This window comes from Mesocricetus auratus, unplaced genomic scaffold, assembly GCF_017639785.1.
Source record: "Mesocricetus auratus isolate SY011 unplaced genomic scaffold, BCM_Maur_2.0 Super-Scaffold_6730, whole genome shotgun sequence".
NCBI classification, from domain to species: domain Eukaryota; kingdom Metazoa; phylum Chordata; class Mammalia; order Rodentia; family Cricetidae; genus Mesocricetus; species Mesocricetus auratus.
This window is the reverse complement of record NW_024429184.1, coordinates 35,729,092-35,744,235: the sequence shown is the minus strand read 5'-3', so window position 1 is coordinate 35,744,235 and position 15,144 is coordinate 35,729,092. Positions and strand designations below refer to the sequence as shown.

The 15,144-nt window shown below is 40.8% G+C and overlaps 1 long non-coding RNA gene across 1 annotated transcript; it reads right to left on the bottom strand.

Moving 5' to 3' along the window:
• Positions 1-6,069: 6,069 nt before the first annotated feature.
• LOC106020794 lies at positions 6,070-15,086 on the bottom strand. The gene is made up of 3 exons (XR_001196214.3): positions 14,892-15,086; positions 12,380-12,557; positions 6,070-6,486 (listed from the first exon to the last, which is right to left on the bottom strand). It is a non-coding gene; the product is annotated as an uncharacterized LOC106020794 (long non-coding RNA).
• Between the last annotated feature and the right edge of the window lie 58 nt (positions 15,087-15,144).

The following is a 15,144-nucleotide window of genomic DNA, read 5'->3' as shown; positions in this document are numbered from 1 at the left end:
AGAACAGTTAACCAGAAGAAGAACTACAGAAGCCAAGAAAGCAAGGTTAGTACATTACTGTGGACTTTGATGGAATAGATCTTTGTTTTCACTTTGGCAGATGTTGCTGTCTGTGTGTTTAATGGCTTGGAAGGTACTTCTATCATGGTGTCAGCAGTGCTAAAGTCTGGGAGCTTGTTATAAGACCAGCGTGAGAAACATAATGAAACCCTATCTCATGCTGGAGATACGTCTCAGTTGTAGCATGCTTTTCTAGCACACACAAGGTTAGACCTGTAGCATCATCAAAAATTATACTATTATTATATTCAAACAAATATATGCAATATGTAACATAAATAAAGTCAGAAAGACCCTTCTCAGGCCTGGCGTTGGTGGCACACGCCTTTAACCCAGCACTCGGGAGGCAGAGGCAGGAGGATTTCTGTGAGTTCGAGGCCAGCTTGGTCTACAGAGCGAGTTCCAGGCCAGAATCCAAAGCAATACAGAGAAACCCTGTCTCAAAAAAAAAAACAAAAACAAAAAAGTGACCCTTCTCAGTTGCTCAATTAAACCCAAAAGAACATCTTGACCTGATGTTGATATCAGAACAGATGAATGTATGAAAGCTGTTGTTTCCTACTTGTGTTCTCTGTCTTATTTGTCCATTTAGCTGTATTTAAAAGCTACCTTCTTCTCTAGATCTTATAATCCAAAACAAGGAGTACTTCTCATTACCACAAATAAATGATGCTTATGTGGGAGAAAACACAGACAATCTCTTTAGAGCCATCAGAGAGCAAGTATAAGCTCAGGGAACATTTGTAATAACAGTCTCTGTAGAGATGGACTGTGGGATAACTCGAGTGTTCCTGTGTGTTTAACGGTAATACAATGTATAGACTTCACGTGAATGAAAAGAAATATTTAAAGGATCCTCAAAGTGACATTACTTCCTAATGAAAAAACTCAAGGTATAGTTTACAGTTTTTAGCATTTGCTCCATTTTTACTAACCATAGATTTTTGGTCAAGGATGAATTACTCAGATAACCAATGAATCAGTTCTTAAAATTTTTGATATTTCAACTCTGGACAGTATCTCCTTCAATGATCTTAATTTCCATGGTGGCCTTGGAGAGTGACTAAACTGCAGACACTTTCTATGAAGAAAAGACAGCAGACACCTTTTGTTTTGACCTCTGCACTCCTTCCATGTTCTTCTCATGCTGTCTGTAACTGGAAAATACACTGGACAGAAACATTCCACAGGACAGGACTTGGGGATAGTTGAAACGCTGAACACACTGAAGCTGACCTTTGATGGAACAATTCTATTAAGTAAAGCAGGAAGTAGTACATGATTGTGAGTGTTTAGGAAAGAGTATATCACAATGCTGAGAGCAGTGGGCTTCCTTCCCTTTCAGTCTAGCACATTTTTATGCAAATGTCTTATTTCAAAATGAAACCCACTTGTCAGATCTAGAGAGTCTTGCATTCACTTATTAATATGAAGAAGGGTACGATCTTAGTTCTAACTGCCATGGCCTGTTGTGCTAAGATGAAAAGCTGGATGTCAGAGCTTTGAGTAAATCATAACCATCCTTATTTCACAGAGACTTTACAATTTGGACATTAAATTCTTCCTGAAGTCAAAAAAATAGTTTTTTGTTTTGCTTTCTGAGACAGGGTCTCTCTGTGGCTTTGGAGCCCATCCTGGAACTTGCTCTGTAGATCAGGTTGGTCTTGAACCCACAGATATCCTCCTGAATGTGGGTGTCAGTGAGGAGGCCTAGGTAATCTATGGGGCCTTGGGCAGTAGATCAGTATTTATCTCGGGTATACAAATGGACTTTGGACTCCCATCCAACAATGAGACTCTCACCCTGGACTCTTGGGGGAGGGTCTAGGCCCTGCCCTGGATGAAATGACAGACTATGGACACCCACATGGAGGGCCTCATCCTCCCTGGGGATATGAGGGAATATTGGAGGGGTTGGTGGGAGGGCGCAGGAGGAGGGGAGGGAAACGGAGAGGGACCTGGAATTGACATGTGAAGCAACCTTGTTTTTAATTTAAATTTAAAAATAAAAAATAAAAAAGAATAAAAAATTAAGAAAGTGTTGTTGATGTATAGATGTTACTGTTACCATGGAAACTGGGGTTCCCTTTTGTGCTCTTAGACTCATTAATGAAATACTTTTAAAATGGGAAGGGGACTTGAGGAGATAACTCTCCTGGCAGCTCTTCCAGAGGAACTGAGTTTGACTCCTGCCATTCACATGGCAGTTCATAAACATCTGTAACTCTAGCCCCAGGGGATCTAGTCACTCTTCTGACATCTGGGCACCACATACATGTGGTGTGCATACATATACTCAGGCAAAACACCCACACACAGAAAACCACAAATATTTTAAAATTAAAAGTGGGCGCCAAGCATAGTGATACACATCTTTAATTTCAGAAGTCAGGAAGGAGAGACAGGCATAGTTCCATGAATTTGAGGCTAACATGGTCTACACAGCAAGTTTGAGACCAGCCGAGTCTATGTAGTGTAGTCCTCACCCTACGTCAAGGAAACTTCCTTTTGCAACAGACAGACCACCGAAGGAAACCACAGCCAATCAAAATGCAGAGTGGAGCCCAGTTCCAATGGATACATCTACATAACACTCTCAACTAAGGCTCAAGGAACATTCTAGAAGAGAGGGTAGAAAGACTGTAAGAGCAGGAGGATAAGGTTGGTTAGTATGAGATTGTGTCTCCTAGTAATATCAGATCCTAGGCCTGGAAGCTTCATTTGATGGCAAGAGATGGCCACTTAGGACTCTGTCTCCCCAATTATTTTATTTAGATCACCTTCATATATGTATATATTTTAGGAAGCTCCAACTGTATTAATTTTCTCTACTAACCCTCAAATGGTCCTTGATTTTAACTGTTTCTTCCCTTCACCTCCCCCACTTGATCATCCCATTCCAACCTACCCCATCCATAAACACTATTCTATTTTCCTTTCCTAATCTATCTGAGATCTATCTGTACCCTTTAGTCTCTTACTCCATACCTAAACTCTATGGTCCTAAGGATTGAAGCTTGGTTGTCAATGACTTCACAGTTAATATCTACAGATAAGTGTATACATACCATATTTGTATTTCTGGATCTGGGGTACTTACTTGGGATGATTTTTTTGCTAGTTCCATCCATTTATCTGCAAACTTTATGATGTCATTTTTTAAATAGCAAAGTAATACTCCATTAAGTAAATGTACTACATTTTCTTTATCCATTCTTCTCTTGGGGGACATCTAGTTTCCAGTTTCTGGGTATTATGAATACAGCAGCAGTGAACACAGTTGAGCAAGTATCTCTGTAGTCGAATGAAGCATCCTTTAGGTACGAGAGAGGTATAGCTGGATCATGAAGTAGGTCAAGTTCCATCTTCCTGAGGAATCACCACAGTGATTTCTATAGTAGCTGTACAAGCTTGTACTCCAACTTGTTTTGTCGACCTTAGCTATGCTAACTGACAGGTCTAAGATGAAATCTCCAAGTATTTAGATTGTCATTTCCATGATGGCTAAAAATGCTGAACATTTCAAGTCTTCTCTGTCATTTGAGTAGCCTTTTTTGATATTGTGGGGTTTTTTTTTTAGACAGTTTCTATGTGTGTAGTAATGGCTGTCCTGGAACTTGTTCTGTAGAACAGGATGGCCTCAAAATTAGAGATATGCCTTCCTCTTCCTCCTAAATTCTGGGATTAAAGGTGTGCACCAACACCTCTCTATAGCCCACTTTTTAATTTTGTTATTTTTTCTTGATATTTAGGGGTTTTTCTTTAGTTCATTATATATTTTGGATATTAGCCTTCTATTGAACTGTAGTTGTTAAAATTTTTCCCATTCTGTAGGCTGCTTCTTTGTCTGAAATATGGTGTCCTTTTCTGTGTGGAATCTTCTCAGCTTCATGAGGTCCATTTATTGGTCTCACTGCCTGTGCTATTGGTGTTCTGTTCAGTGTCTTTTTCTGTGCCAGTGAATTCAAGGTTGTTTCCCACTTTCTCTTCTATCAGGTTCAGTGTATTGAGTTTTACATTAAGGTATTGATCCATTTGGAGTTGAGTCTATTTGAATTCTTCCTCATGCAATCATCCAGTTTGACCAGCACCATTTGTTGAAGATGCTGTCTTTTTTCCAGTATATATTTATGGCCTTTTTATAAAAACTCAGGCACCCATAGGTGTGTGGACTTATGTCAATTGGATTGCATTGATCAATGTGTATCTAATAAGAACAATACCATGCTGTTTTATTACATAAATTATTATGTAGTAATATGTTATTATATATAGCTCTATAGTACAGCTTGAAATTGGGGGTGGTGATACCTCCAACAATTATTTGATTATTCAGAATTGTTTTAGCTGTCCTGTGTTTTTTGAGTTCTATATGAAGTTGAAAATTCTCCTCTAGAGATATGTGAAGAATTTTGATGGAATTTTAATGAAGGTTGCATTGAATTTGTAGATTGCTTTTGGTAAGTTGGCTATTTTTACTCTATGAATTCTACTGATCCATGAGCATAGAAGATCTTTCCATCTTTTGATATCTTCTTCAACTTCTTTCTTCAATGTCTTAAAGTTTTTATCATACAAATCTTTCAGTTGCTTGGTTAGAGTTAGCCAGATATATTTTATATTATTTAAGGCTATTGTGGAAGGCGTTTTTCCCTTGATCTGTTTATCATCTGTATATAGGGGGTCTGATGGGTTTTCTGAGGTAATTTTGTAACCATCTACTTTGATGAAGAAGTTTATCAGCTATAGGATTCTGATGGTGGAATTTTTAGAGTCATTTATATATGTTGTCATATCATCTGCAAATAAAGATATTTTGACTTTTTTTCCTTTTCAATTTGCATCTCCTTGATCTTCTTGAGTTGTCTTCTTTCTCTAGCTAAAACTCCAAGTTCTATATCGTATTGACATGAAGAGAGGGGACAGCCTTGTCTTGTCTCTGATTTTAATGGAATTGCTTTGTGTATCTCTTCATTTAAGTTGATGTTGGCTATTGGCTTGGTGAACTGTCAACTGCCTTTATTAAGTTGTTATGTCCCTTGTATCCCTAATCTCTCCAGGAGTTTTATACTGAAAGAATGTTAGATTTATGTCAAAGGCCTTTTCTGTATCTAGTTACATGATTGTGTGGCTTCTATTTCTATCTGTTGAAATAACTGCTTCTATTTCTATCTGTTTAAATTCCTTATTTGGTCTTGATTTAACATAGGTAAGTGGTACCTATTGAGAAAACTATCAATTTCTTTTAGTTTCACCAGTTTGGTGGGTACTATGTCCTTATGATTCTCTGGATTTCCTCAGCATCTTTTGTTATAACCCCTATTTAACTTTTAATTTTATTAATTTGGATATACTTTCTCTGCGGTGTGGTTAATTTGGATAAGAGTTTGCCAATTTTAATTGACTTCCTAAAAGAACCAACACTCTGTCTTATTTATGGTTTCTATTGCTGTGAAGAGGCACTATGACCACAACAACTCTTATGAAGAAAACATTGGGTCTGGCTTACAATTCAGAGGTTGAGTCCATTATCATCCTGGCAGGAATGGCAGAACACAGGCAGACATGGTGCTGGAGAGGTAGCTGAGAGTGCTACATCTGGATTGGCAGGCAGCAGGAAGAGACGACAGACAGACAGACAGACACTAGACCTGTCTTGAACATCTGAAACCTCAAAGTGCCACCCCATTGACTGACTTCCTCCAACAAGGCCGAGCTTCCTAATAGTGCCACTCCCTATGAGCCTATGCAGACCATCTTCATTCAAACTAACACATCTTTGTTTCCTTGATTCTTGGATTTTTTTCCAGGGCTTTTTGTTTGTGCATTTATATTTTACTGATTTTAGCACTGAGCAATTATTTCTTGCCATCTTCTCCTTTGGGGTGTGATTTCTTCTTGTTCTGGAATTTTCATGTGAGTTATTAAGTTACTAGTATTATATGTCCTCCAGACTTTAACACAACTGATTCTATGATGAAAGTATCATTTAGGACATAAAACTCAGCATGTGTTTTAGTTAAGGCTTCTATTGCTACAACAAAACACCATGACAAAAATAAAACAAGCTGGGGAGGGAAGGATTTATTCAACTTCCACTTCCATGTTGCTGTTCATCACTGAAGGAAGTCAGAACAGGAACTCGAGCAGGAACCTGGAGGCAGGAGCGGATGAAGAGGACATGTAGGAGTGTTGATTTCTGGCTTGCTTCCCCTGGCTTGTTCAGCCTTCTTTCTTACAGAACCCAGGACCACCAGCCCAGGGCTGGTACCATCCACCATAGGCTGGGCTCTCTCTGATTGATCACTAATTGAGAAAATGCCTTACAGCTGGGTCTCATGGAGACATTTCCTCTTTGAGGCTCCTTCCTCTCTGATGTCAAGTTGACACTCAAAACCAATCAGGACAGCATGTTAATTACACCACCTGCCAAAATGAAAATGAAGACCTAATTCATCAAAATCCATAGTTCTGGGAAAGCGTCTAAATGTACTAATCTTGCTTTTCAGTTTCTGTAGATCTGCTTCGGGCTAACTGCTCTTATTACATGAAGTATGGATATGGTTTTTTGTTGTTGCTGCTGCTGTTTTTGTTTTGTTTTGTTTTTCTTCTGTGCTTAAAAACTCACGCTGTGAAAGGCAGTGGCAGGCAGATCTCTGTGAGTTTGAGGCCAGCCAGGTCTACAGAGTGAGTTCCAGTACAACCTCCAAAACAATACAGAGAAACCCTGTCTCGAAAAACCAAAAGAAAGAAAGAAAGGAAGGAAGGAATAAAGAAAGAAAAAGAAAGAAAGAAAGAAAGAAAGAAAGAAAGAAAGAAAGAAAGAAAGAAAGAAAGAAAGAAAGAATCAGGCTACACTGGGCTCCATAATACCCAGTGTAGTTTCTGGACAGCTAATAAAGACTTTCTATTGGCATGTAGTCTTCACTGGATACCCCACAACATTTCTGGAGGCCCCAGTGAAATCCCCGGAGACCAAAATATCAGGTCCCAAAGAAACCAGGGACAAATGCCAAGTGTGGTGCCTATTAGCACACCAAAAGCACATACTGTCCTCTAGGCTCTCTCTACATTGCAATAGCCTGTTACAGAGTCCTGGCTCCCTCAGCTCTTCTCACCCTGCCCCTTATCCTTTTCCAGCCCAGAGGCTTTGCTTCTCTTCCCCCACCTTCTGATCCCTACGAAAACCTGCTATGTTGGCCATGCACCCTCTTGGTCCTTCTTTCTTCCTCTATTCCCCTCTTTCTCCTCTCATGGCCCAGTTATGTCTGCTGACCATGCTTGCTCTACTACTTTGTCTTGCTGCTCTGGACTCTTCCAGATGTCTCCCTCATGTCTACAATAAAACAAAATCCCTTCTCCTTAATCATACCTTGAAGTGGTCATGTTCTCTTTTCGTTCACAGACCCAAGACACTGCGGGTCTCAGATCCACTCTGAGGGAGGAAGAGTGGTCAGAGGACTCCTAGGGGATGAGAAAACTGACCATGGCCCCAGGAATCCCTGTGGTCAACTGCTGCCTAATACTTCAAAGGAGTCTGACACATCTACCCCAAAGGGAAATCAATTAGAAAGGCACCTGGTCTGTCACCTCCAAAGGTAAATCTGGTAAGGCGCCCTCTGTTTGGAACACAAAGGGAAGGCTGGATGTGGCCACTGATGCAGTGTCCAGGTTCAGGTGGGACATCGCTAAAACTCCCACCCCAGGTTCTTTCAGGTATATGACTGTATGGTGGCCACCCCTGGTTGACTTTACTGTGTGTCTCTCCTTGTGTCTGTCTTTGTGTCGATTCTGTTCCCCTGTGGCTTTTTCTGGTGTGAGACACCCCAACTCCAAGGACTCCTCCCCTCACCAACTTAAGAACTATGCCTTCTTGTTGGGGACTCAAATCCTTCTGGCTCTACCCGGTCACCCAGAGAAACCAAAAACAAAACAAAACAAAACAAAAAAACTTGCATCTGTCCCACAAGTGGATTGCTCTCTTTACTTCTGCTCAAGGTCTAGATAGGTTCCTGTCCCTGTGTAGAGGTGGGGAGAGGCCAGGCCTATTATCTAGGGTCCACGGCCATCTCAGAGGGATGCATACAGGGAAAGGAAAATAGTTCCCCAAGAGGAAAAAGGGGAAATTCTATTCATTCCTCTTTCATGATTTATTTTCAGCCACTGTTCCATGTAATTGGAAATCTCAAAACCTACCACTGTGTGGAAAAAAAGGAGAAATCCATGCTGTGGATAAGTGCTGGGGGTATGTGAGAGTTGATATCTCTGTTGCACAATGCAGTCTGGATAAAATGGATTTTTCCTTCTGTCCAAAACTGACCTAGGATACTTTAAACAATTTTTGCTTGGTCCTTTTTAGAATTTTTACCTGCTAAAAATACTTTCCCTGTCACCTAGTTGGTCGCAGAAATTAGAAAAATAGTTATAAAAGTCAGAAAATGTGCTGGTGATAGCTCAAAAGGTGTTCAACAATGGAGAACTACCGTGGTGTATCTGCCACACTGTGAACCATGAGATTATATTATTTAAATACAATCAACTGGCTGGAAGTACCATAGAGAGTGAGGAAGTTGAGAGGTGGGAGAGAGAGAGAGGCACAGGAAGTAGAGGGGAGGGACATCTGGTTGGAGGAGTTTTGTTTCAGACAGTCTAGGAGAGAGCTCTCTTTCTAAGATGACGGTGGAGGAGGGAGGTCAGCTGGCTGCTTTCTCTGCCTCTCTGAGTTAGCAAATTTTCACCCCAGCTCTGGCTCCCAAGTTTTTATTGGTGAAATAGAGTGATAGAGATTTAGTTATGATATAGGAATGATGAGATAAAAGGATAGATTATTGAATCTAATACAAAAAAATTAATCTCAAAATATTTTACATTGATGTGGATTTTAACTTATTGATACAAATTTAAAATTAATTTTGTTATACTGTACATATGTTTCTACTCCTGTTAAGGTATTATGCTTATACAGCTCATTTTAACATGTAATGTGTAGTTACAACATACAGATTAATAGTCATCTATAAAAATCAAACTTATAGTCATGTTAAGTATGTTTTCAAGGTCATACACAAATATATTTAAGTAGATAGATAGTCTTCAAAGACTTCAAAGTTGAAGTGTTGAAGAATATGACATTTATTATATTTAATAGCCTAAGGCTTTTCATGACAGTAAGACACATCTGCTCCTGACAGCACCAATCTGCTTCAGATGAGATGATGGGCATCAAAGAAACTCACTATGGAGTTTACTTTCTTTATGACAAAAGCTAGACATTTGGGCAAGAAACTACCGTTGCTTCAACTGCTGACAATATATAGTTCAAACTGGACCAGCAGGATGCAAAAGAAAGTGACTGTCAAACTTTACCTAGACGGGGTAGGACAGTCCTTCAAAATTTCCTGCTTCTCTGAAAATTCTGTCAGGTATACTAGGCCTGTAGGCCAAAAATGGATGCCCCAACATTACAGAAGAACTTTGGTGACAGTGACTGTCCAGGCAGCCAGATGTCCCTGTCATTAGGTAATATTTCACCCTTCTGGGTCTTTGATGGAGTTAAAGACTAGATAGTCATAGTCAAAATTTTTTACTTAGTTCTTTTTTTTTTTCAAAACATGGTTTCTCTGTGGCTTTGGAGGCTGTCCTGGAACTAAGTCTTGTAGACCAGGCTGGCCTCGAACTCACAGAGATCCATCTTCCTCTGCCTCCCCAGTGCTGGGATTAAAGGTGTGTGCCACCACCGCCCATTTACTTAGTTATGATAAAAGGTAAATTAGGTATAAAACTTTAGACTCACAAAGATAAATAATAGAGTATTTTCTCTAAATTTGCCAAATACAAATGGACTGGATATCGTAACTGTAATTCTTACTTAACAACTGTTTTTTGTTGTATTTACTATGTTAAAAATTAAAGCTTTCCTTTTTTAATTATACAAAAAGGGGGAAATATGTAATATTCCTTTACACTGTGTGAATATATGTCACTGTGATTGGTTTTTTTTGTTTGTTTTTTTTGTTTTTTTTTAGTTTTTCGAGACAGGGTTTCTCTGTGGCTTTGGAGGCTGTCCTGGAACTAGCTCTTGTAGACCAGGCTGGTCTCGAACTCACAAAGATCCGCCTGTCTCTGCCTCCCAAGTGCTGGGATTAAAGGCGTGCGCCACCAACGCCCGGCCTGTGATTGGTTTAATAAAGAAGTTGACTGGCCAATAGCTGAACAGGATAAAGTTAGGTGGAAAAACCAGACTACGGACACTGGGAAGAAGAAGGGCAGAGTGAGAGGAGTCAGCAGTCAGACACAGAGAGGAAACAGGAGATGCACATGGAAGAATGCAGATTAATATAAATGAGTTAATTTATAATATCAGAGTCAGCTACTAGCCAGCCTGAGCTACCGACTGAGCATCTGTAATTAATAACAAGTCTCTGGATGGCTATTTGAGGGCAGCTGCCGAGACACAGAGAAATTCTGCCTACATTAAAATTAAGGTTTTATTGGGTCCGTGGTCCTTCCACTCCATACCCCTCTACCTCTTCCTGAGTCTTATGTTTGGTATGAATACAGGGTCCTGATCCAACCTCCACCACCCCTAAGCCTGGACCTGAAAACTAATGAAGACAGTTATAGGAGAGGTGATGGGTATCAAGACTACAACTCATATTCATCTTGATCTTTACTCACTGATGCCCACTTTAAATGTCTGGCTGTATTAGGGAAAGGAAAGATGTGGGCATTTATCTTTTGAGATAAAAATATAGAGTTTACAATACTATAAGCACTCCCTGTGACTGGGCCCACTAATCACCAAAAACAAGGGAATTTCCATTGTAAAAACTAGGATTGTGAAACAGAACCTTTCTGAAAGCAAATGGACACACACACACACACACACACACACACACACACACACACACAGGAAATGTAACCTCTTGGCCATAAGTTAAAGGTCTAAAAAATTCCTTCAATATTCTGGCTTTGGGAAGTAGGGAGAACCTGATGAATCAGACTCTATGCTACAGGAAGGGCCTCTGGAGATAGACTTACTACCTAGAAAAAAACTGCCCCCAGGCTCCCAGACCTTTGGGTCTCAACAAAGATCTCCTCCCTGGGCCAAGGTTCCACCCACCTCTCCCCTTCAAAAGCATTTACCACAGCTGGGTCAGAGTCCCACCTTTCAAGTTAATCAATCTCATCTAGAAACTGGCCAAGATTGCTGGTTATGCTTACACCCCTGACCTTCATACTACACAAGGGTAGGAACTAACCAGACTGTCAGTCCACTCAAGGAGGGAGATGAGGGAGAAGAGAATGATGTAATATAACTATATTTTAATTAAAAATAAAATTTAAAAGATTGTGTGTGTGTGTGTGTGTGTGTGTGTGTGTGTGTGTGTGTGTGTGTATGTAGACAAGCACAGTGGATGCAGGTACCCACGGAGGTTGAAAGTTGTTGATCCCCTGGGGCTGGCCATTGCAGCAGGTAGTTGTAAGCCACCTGATGTGTGTGTCTTCTGAAAGAGCCACAAACACTCAATTTCTGAGTCATCTGTCTAGCCTCTCCTAAAATGTCTTATTGACACTTATTTTGTTCTTCAAAAGCCATTCCCAACTAACTGAATCGAAAAAGTGAATCCTGAAATTCCCCCAAACTTTTAGTCACTCCAAAATTAGGACTACAGAGCAGAACAAATGATAATGACATGAACTAGGATTTTATACTCTAAATCAATACAATCACTGGTCACTGCAGAGATAACTGCTTTATGTATCAGGAGCTAGTGGTCAGACAGAGAAGTCCTTTCTCATATCAAGGCAGCACTGTGTTACTAAAACCAAGATCTTTTTAATCTGTACTGTAATTTAGACTTTCTTATATAATAGGAGCTAAGAGTAGGCCAGGCATGGTGGCACACGCCTTTAATCCCGGCATTCTGGAGGCAGAGGCAGGCAGATCTCTGTGTTCCAGGACAGTTTGGTCTACAGAGTGAGTTCTAGACAAGCCAGGGCCACATATTGAGACCATGTCAAAAAAAGAAAATATAATAATCTGTCATTCTTACCTTGCACTTGGTATTATCTTAATTTCATTGAAAATATACAAACACGTGACTTAGATACCTTGATTATCCCTGTCTTACAGATGAACTGAAGTTTTAATTAAGCTTACAAGTGAAGTATGTAGCAAAGCCACCCTAGTTTAGACACTGAGGTTTTTGTTTGTTTGTTAAACAGGTGCTTATTCTGTAACCCATCTTGGCCTTGAACACCCAATCCTCCTGACTCCTTCCCTGAATTCGGGGATTATGGACCTTTGTCATCATACCTGTGAGACTGGGTTCTTTCTTGTTTCTGTGCATGAGTGCAGACAAATATTCCACTGTATGCACGTGGAGGTCAGAGGACAACTGTCTAGGGTTGGTTCTCTCCATCCACCTGCCCAGAGCAGGGTCTCTCTTGCTGTTCCTGTTATACAGTGTACTTCAGGCTAGCGGGCCCATGAGCTAGGGATGACAGGACTTTGTATGAATGCTCCAGTTACAGAGGAACACCATTAGTGCACCTTTTTAAAAATAACTTAGGTCATCATGAAAATGCTTTTACCCACTGAGCCATATTGCAGACCAAGACTGAGTTCTTCTGTTTGTTTGCTTTTGGCTTTTCATTTTTTATTTTTATTTTTATTTTATTTATTTATTTTTGGTTTTTCGAGACAGGGTTTCTCTGTGGCTTTGGAGGCTGTCCTGGAACTCGCTTGGTAGTCCAGGCTGGTCTCGAACTCACAGAGATCCGCCTGCCTCTGCCTCCCGAGTGCTGGGATTAAAGGCATGCGCCACCAACGCCTGGCTGGCTTTTCATTTTTTAAAGACAGAAAGAGTCTCACTACGTAGATCACGCTGGCCTTGAACTCATGGAGATCTGCTGGCTTCTGCCTCCTGAAAGCTGGAATTAGAGGCATTCACAACCATGCCTGATGAGATTGAGATTTTTGTTTTAGTTTAGTTTGATTTATTGAGACAGAGTTTCTCTGTGTTGTCTTGGCTGCCCTAGAATTTTTTTCTTTCTTCTTTCTTTCTTTTTTTTTTTTTTGTTTTGTTTTTGTTTTTGTTTTTCGAGACATGGTTTCTCTATATTGCTTTGGAGCCTGTCCTGGAACTTGCTCTGTAGACCAGGCTGGCCTCAAACTCACAGAGATCTGCCTGACTCAGCTTCTGGAGTGCTGGGATTAAAGACATGCACCACCAACGCCCAGATATGGAACTCCTTCTATAGATTAGGCTAGCCTGGAACTCAGAGATCTGCCTGCCTCCACCTTCCAAATGCTGGGGAGGCAGAGACAGCCAGCCTGGTCTACAGAGCGAGATCCATTACAGCCTCCAAAACAATACAGAGAAACCCTGTCTCGAAAAACAAAAAAAAAAAAAAAAAAAAGAGCTGAACAGCCAAGCCAATAGCTAGGCATGATTTCCAGGCACAAAGAATGCTGGGAAAAAGAAGGGCAACTTTGCGAGGAGACACCAGGGATGCAGAGCAAGCAGCACATGCTTTACAAAGTAAAGGCAATCAAGCCCTTTAAAAGCATACAGTAAAAGATATGGGTTAAGTTATAAGAGCTAGCTAGAAACAAGCCTAAGCTATCAGCCAAGCTTTCATAATTAAGAATAAGTCTCCATATCATTATTTGGGAGCTGAAGTTGGGGACAAAGAAAGACAAGCAGGCATTCAAAATGGTTAGATTATATAGGGAAGAGCACCCAAGCTCCCTGGGCTGGAGAGTTCAGGGTAGGGCTTGGGTGTGCCAGCCAGGATGACTCTGCTTTGATACATTAAATAGGCACCGCATCTGTTTGTCACAGTTTGATACCTAGCTAAGGGCATGCATCACCAAACCTGGCTAAAATTGAGTTCTTAACTACTACACTTTATAATAGTTTGAGGTTTAGTTATTGCCAACAAGCATAGCTATCCAGGATTTAAAATGATGGAGAAAGGTTAATGATTCGATACAGGGAAAGGTTTTGTTGTTGCTGCTGTTTTTACAACAAATACCGTGTTTCAAGGCAGAATAATGAGGATAACAATTTAATTAAAGTTATTATATGATCCCTAATAATTGTGTTTGAGAGGCCAAAGTTGCACAAGACACCTAATGTGCTTAGAATCATTTGTCATTGTCCTGGTTAAGGTTTTGTCAACTCCATATAAGCTAGGGTCATTCGGAAAGCAGGAACCTCAACCGAGCAAATGTCTCCAGCAGACTGGTCTGCAGGCAAGTGTATGGGGGCTCTGTCTTGATGATTCAAGCTGAGCATGACCTTAACATGGCGGTGTATATAGTGACGGGAATTGCACCCAGGGCTTCTGCGACACTAGCAAGCACTCTATCAACTTAGCTACATCCTTTGACCTGCTTGTTTCTTTTCTGAGACAGGTATCAGCAAACAAGAAGAACTGGCCTGATATTCCTACCGTCTCTGCCTCAGCCACCGAAGTACAGTACTCAGTGCAATGTTACAATGATAACAGAAACTCGGTATTATTTATTCTGTAAAACTACATTATTGCATTTCTGTAGTGTTTCAATTCTGGGGGCAAGCATGTGCATCCGTGTGGCTACATGTGTATCCGTATGTTTCAGGTGGACAAACCATGGCTCTAACATTAAAAGATTGCTACTTTAAAATGTCCACACTAAAACCCTTTAACTCATTAGGCTCAGTGCCCGCAGGAACTCACTAAAGGCGCTTATATGTTTCTCCTTCCAGTCCTAGGAAAACGAGCAGTCATATAAATTCACACTTTCTTACAATGCCACAGTACTATTTCTGAAGGCCTACCAGGTGGGTTAGGAAGATCCCTAGGCGGATCCAGATGAAAAACTGTAAAAAAGAACAGAAATCCAGAAAGTGGCTGCTTTAGTGCGGATCTCCCCCGAAATCTCGCTGGAGAGCGGCTCTCCACCGCGCGTTTCCGCCTTTGCTGGCTCTAGTTCCGATCTCAGGCCTTTCTCTCGCTTCCTCCGCCGCTAGGGCGGGCCGGAACTATTGTCATCCGGAACCGGTGTAAGCAGTTCCGTGTTGCCGACCGGCG